Source organism: Sceloporus undulatus, chromosome 7 (assembly GCF_019175285.1).
Source record: "Sceloporus undulatus isolate JIND9_A2432 ecotype Alabama chromosome 7, SceUnd_v1.1, whole genome shotgun sequence".
In the NCBI taxonomy this organism is placed as follows: domain Eukaryota; kingdom Metazoa; phylum Chordata; class Lepidosauria; order Squamata; family Phrynosomatidae; genus Sceloporus; species Sceloporus undulatus.
The window spans coordinates 35,022,776-35,028,775 of record NC_056528.1 but is presented as its reverse complement, the minus strand read 5'-3'; positions in this window follow the sequence as shown (position 1 = coordinate 35,028,775).

Genomic DNA, 6,000 nt, shown 5'->3' with positions numbered 1-6,000 from the left:
AGAGAAGTAGGATTCTGTGTATGTGTGTGTGTGTGTGTGAGAGAGAGAGAGAGAGTTATGCTTGTTTTGTTTATTTTGGAGTGTATCTGCACTGTAGAAATAATGCAATTTGACACCACTTTGACTGTCATGGCTCCATTCTACAGAATTCTGGGATTCAGAGAAGGCAAAAGACCCTGTAAAGCTGCAGATCTCGCCATTCCATAGGATGCCGCCAAAGTACTTAAAGTGGTGTCAAACTGCATTATTTCTGCAGTATAGATGCACCCCTAGTTGTTTGTTTTCATCTGTGCATATTGTTAGTTTTGAATTTTTTCTTGCAACACAGAAACCTATCTCTATTATTTCCCTGTTATTTCTGTTTCTGGCACCACATTTTCTGCTGGAGAAGTAATTCTCATGAATGCATCTACTTTATTTATTGAGGTATACCTGCATAACCACATAATAAGGATCTTATTTCCCATGGTAAAAACTTCCACCAGGTGCTAACATGCCACACATGTCTCAGTTCTTAAGCTCTTTAAAAGTTCTGCCTTGAGCAAAACAAAAACACATAGAAGGACCCTGAATTTCAAGATGATCAAATCTTTATCCCATTATGTAATTTCCTCCCCATTGCAGGGCTTTTTCCAACCCATCTCAGTTAGCAGTCCTTCGGTGAACCACACGAGGGTACTGTCTGGCTTTAAATAAATCCTTTGATTTTCTTTCATAGCAGCTTGGAACAAGGACATATAACGTAAGGCGTAACATGCTGTCTTTCCATTTTCTGCCAACATTTCCCTTAGGATATGTTGCTTCATTTCCTACAGGATCTGAGTTTTGTTTCCCATTTAACAAACACACACATAAGCAACACACTCACAGTTTTTCACTCCCAGAAGCAACGACATTTTCTGTGTACCTTGTTGGCCTCCAGTTTGCATATAAGTAAACTATGGCATGCACAGAAACTATTTGGAACAGATATCAGAAGTCCAATATTATTACTGCTTGCAATGCAGAGTTGAGCAAACATAGAACTAATCACTCATTTCTGTTGGTTCAGGTGGAATGACCAAACAGCTTACAATTGCCTTGGCGATGGCATCCCACCACTCTAAAATCCCCTTCAAATAACTGAAAACACACAGCATAACACGCTAACTTTAATCTTCACTAGTTGACTTCAGTTTTTAATGATTCTTCCCATTTCTGTATGTCAAATGCACACAGAAACACATATGCATGACTTGCAACAACATTTTGCAATGCGCAGTCTTTATGTTTAGCTTCTAGTCTGCCTGCTAAACCCTTTCCCAGAACATTTCATTCCCTTTCCTAGGTTTTCTTCCCCTATCTACTCAACCTTGCTGCAAAACTTGGGTCAGTATTCTGTATCCATTGAACATATCAGAACTCACTGGGCTGTTTTAAATATTTTTTTAAAATATATATTTTTCTCGACTTCAACAATCCTAGAGAATTTTCCATTTTTTAAAATCCACGGTTTGAAAATATTCCAAAATATATAAATTCTAAAAAGCAAACCTTGACTTTGGCATTTTATATGAGGGCACCACTGTACTTGCCATTGTATTTAATGAGACTTGAGCCTCCATGGATTATGGTATGCATGGCTGATCCTGGAACCAAAGTCCAGCAGGTACCAAGGGCCCACTGTACTTCACTGACATGGGAACTACCCAGTAACTTAGAGGCTGTACAGACCAGCCATTAAGACTGGCCTGGGAGCAGAGTCAGGGCATCCATACGATGCATGCCCCGACTTTGCCCCCAGGCCGGCATGATGCTGTGCGCCACACCACATGGCGCGTGGCATCACGGTGCTCCTCTGTCGCTGCATCTACATGAGGCAGTGCCAAAGGAGCACTGAAAAGCCATGGCACCAGTGGCTACGGTGCCCTTTCCGCAGCGCAGAAAGGCAAGATCTGGGCCACAGCATGCAGTTGCTGGGACCCCAGTCTGGCTCTAAAAGGTGCAGCTGCAGGCTGCCTCTTAGGAGAGGCCTATACAGCCCTTAATTAAAAGGTGGATCCCTAAGATCAGCCATTCACTCTTATTCTTTTGCATGGAAAAGAGCAGTCCAAAGGACTCAGAGAGGTGATCCACAAGAACAGCCTTGAGAGCTGCATGCATCCTTAAGGTGGCACTTAGGAAGTCCACCCTTGTTGTCAAATACATAGAATTGCAAGGACAATCCTGGGAATTCCTTCATGCATAGCTGATAGTACTATGTCTGTATTTATAAATGGTTAATCCCTACTACAGTAGAGATGTTGGTTCAATTGTTGAATGGGGAGTCAACATAAAAGCAAATGTTATCCATTCAGTGGGTCTACTCTAGTCAGGAATAACAATGTTTGTGTTTTACTCTATATTTAGTGATCAAGTTAGTAAATGTGGTTGCTTCCTTCCTTCCCCCAGAATAAATTATCAGTGTTTTCTTCCTATCTTTCCCTAAAAATGCAGAATAACTATTCTTAGGCACTCAGAAGTGTTGTCTAGATCCCTGGCATTGGGCTCCATTTTTCTTTCATCCCAAAGACTGGAGCATTTCAACTGAGAATTATATTTAAAGGCTTGAAGCTAGAAAGGGCTATGCTGCAAATGGTTCATATTTGAACCTTTTTCATTGAGGGACCTGTGAGAGAAGGGAATCGCATTGAGGAGGAGGCGAGAAACTGCTTGACTCTGCAGTTTGGGAGAAAATGAATATACAATGTGAGTCAAATCTCTAGTTCTTCTGGGTTATTTTTGACTCCATGCTTGCTTTTGCTGAGCGTCGGGTTGGCTACTGCCCTTGGTCAGCATTTTACCACCTAAGAAGCTATGCCAGCAGAAATAAAGAATTCACTTTGAAAAACTGTAGTTTCCCCTTCGCTCTAGTTCAGAAAGCAACTTGTGAGCCAGACACTTTTGGTTCAGAAGCCTCTGTACGGTGAGAACCAAACATCAGTTTGTATACTTATGTCTGTAGGTTTCCGAGCTTGCAATGTAATTTGTGGAAGAACTAAACAAAAAATTTGTTCAAAACCCAATGTGTACATTTGAAAGGTGTGCATGAAAAGAGGCACATGCTTGAAAAAAATGTGCACAGAACACTAGAAAAAGTGTGCATGGCAAATGTGGACATTTTGAGAGGAAAAGATGTACATGATAGTATTCACAATTGCCTGTGCTGAACAATAGACCAAGAAACCAGTATGGACATGAGTCATTGCAGTGGATTTGATATAGGAATATAAACCTAAATTCACACACTCTCAGCCTCAAATGAAGGCAAAGGCTGAGCTCCTCTGAACAAAGGCCTCATTCCCATACCTTTTGAATTGGATCGTAAATCAGTTCGAACCGGTTCAAACGACCCTGGTTCCCACTTAATCGGAATCGCTTCAGCGATTCCGAGACGGGGAACATGCTCCAGACCCATTTAACCCGTGTCTTTTTGACACTTATTTTTTCTGTTTTTCCAATAAATCGATTCTGCACAAGTGTGAACCACAAGTGGAGCAGAATCGATTCTAATTTCCCCTTTGGCCAGCTGGAACTGAATCATTTTGAATCGATTTATTTGTGAATGGGAACCATAAGTGGCTTATTTTGATGCTGGAAAATGACAGAAAATGCAATCGGAGCAAGTGTAGTGTAAACCATGATCTGATGTTGAATTGATTGATTGATCTGGATCGTACACTGATTTACCTGCAAGTGGGAATGAGGCCAAAAATTGCTAAGGAAACCCCATGATAGAATCACTTTAGAGTCTCCATAAATTGGAAATGACTTGAAGGCACACAATAATACCATATAATACTGAAATATGTCTGAATTTTCCTGTAGGACATCTAGTTAAGGTACTTTAAAAGAGAGTAATGTTGTAATGCTGTATACGTATCACGCTACGTAGTTCAGTTATTTCTATTGGGGTTTTTTTTTACACACTTAAAGCAGCTTCTCATGTAGGAATATTAAGTGGAGGGGGAAAATCCTGTTATATGGTCAGAAAGACAGCATTCTCCCTTATCCCATATCATGCACTGAAATGATTGTCATTTCACTGAACTTTTAAAAAAAAGTTATTATCCTTGACTGTCATTATTATGTCATCTTCTTTACTTTCTTTTCATTTTAGGGACAGTACAAAAAAAATAGAGAGACTCAATTTAAACACAGCATTGCAAGATCTAAAGGCAGAGGATTACACAGTTCTTTTCTCTTTTTCCATTCTAACTTCCATCTTGCTTCAGAAATGTGAGAATTGAAAATACAGGCGGATGTGAAGGAACAAAACCCACAATGCCCCATCCCCTTAACATTTGTTTGTGATTCAAGGTTTCTTTGAATCCGGTTCTAAATTGCACAAAATTGCACATATGTGAACGTATTTTTTTTTCATCTCGTGTTTTCAAGTATCTTAGTGGGTGCAAAACTGAACCTTTGAGAAATAGGCATTTCTTGGACAAACAAAATAGGCAGGAGTATTACCCAATGAATTTTGTTAGACTCAGGGGTGCAGAACAGTTAATTGTTAAGGGTGTTTGTGTGTGTGTTAAAAATTTTGAAATCTGACATATATATGTGTGTGTGTGTGTTTGCCTTTAGCTCGTATTCTCATGGCTTGGAAGAGTTACTTGTTTGGTCGTACAAATCCTAAGTAAAATTTCCAAGCTCTCAAAAGTAACATTATTCCAAATATTACATTTCCCAATCTGACTCACTGCAGATATGCCAAACTACACAACCCATCATTCCAGCCATAATTCTGTCTGGGGATTATGAGGACAGTAGTCTGACACATTTCGATGGCACCAAGTTCAGGAAGACTGTATTGATAGGAAATACCAGCGACTGAATCAGACCGTTGCTTAATGTTTCTAGATACTGTTTCTAGAAATGATCAATATCCTCAGCTCATCAATGACTTCCAGGGCCAGTCTGCAAATCTACTTGCTTGGCTCTTCTGGAAGACTCTGAAACCTGGACTGCATCATCCATGACAGGGATCATAAATATTATTTCACCACGATGTTCCTTTTAAAGTTTGTGTTATTCAGGGATCTTTTAACTGCCTTGGTTCAGTGTTGGGGAATCCTGGGAATTGTAGTTTGTTGTGGCACCAGAGCTCTTTGACAGAGAAGGCTAAATGTCTCACAAAACTACAGTCCCCAGAATTTCCTAGCATTGATCCAGGCAATTAAAGCGGTCTCAAACTGGATTGTTTCTACAGTGTGTTTTGGACCCTGGTCTATTCCCACAGATGCATCTGAGGAAGTAGACAAGTTGACAAAAGTTGCTGCAACTTCTTTTGCACAGTTAGTCTCAAAAGTGCTTCAAGATCCATTTTGCATGCTGATATTCCAGACTAACATGGCTATGTCTCCATATTCTACTGTTTCAGTTGCTTGCATTAAATTACTTTTTAAAACTGAAAACCTATCAAGACGAAACATGGAAGTGATTGTACCAAGGGGTGAGCTAGAAATGTTTCACACTGGCCACAGGAAACAAATAATATGTCAGCCCTTTTAGTAAATGGATCCCACCGCTCATAATGGCACGCAGTTTTGCTAGTAAGTGCGATAACAGGCCATTGCAATGGATGAGCAATCATGCAATAGAGGTATTCATTCCTTGCCAATGCCTTGTGAGGGAAGCAAGGCCAACATATTGTAAACCTTGGTGAACAACTGAAACCATTTGTTTCCCGGCTGTTTCTGGTGCTGTGATCTTGCTCACTTGCTTACTCCACATCTGTGCATTATCCCATGTAAATACAGCCAAGCACTCACCACTCTAGCAGTCAGATGTCTAGCCCTGTCAAACAACATTTGATGGACCAGATGATAAGTTTGGCCAGGAGTGCCATGTTGCTCATCGGAATGAAGGACATGTCAAACACAATTCCCTTCTTGCTCGGCAGGTAGTGTTGTCCTCTCCCTGCCATCTGGCATGGGGATAATACATGTCAAAGGCATCAGGTTTCCCATTGCATTG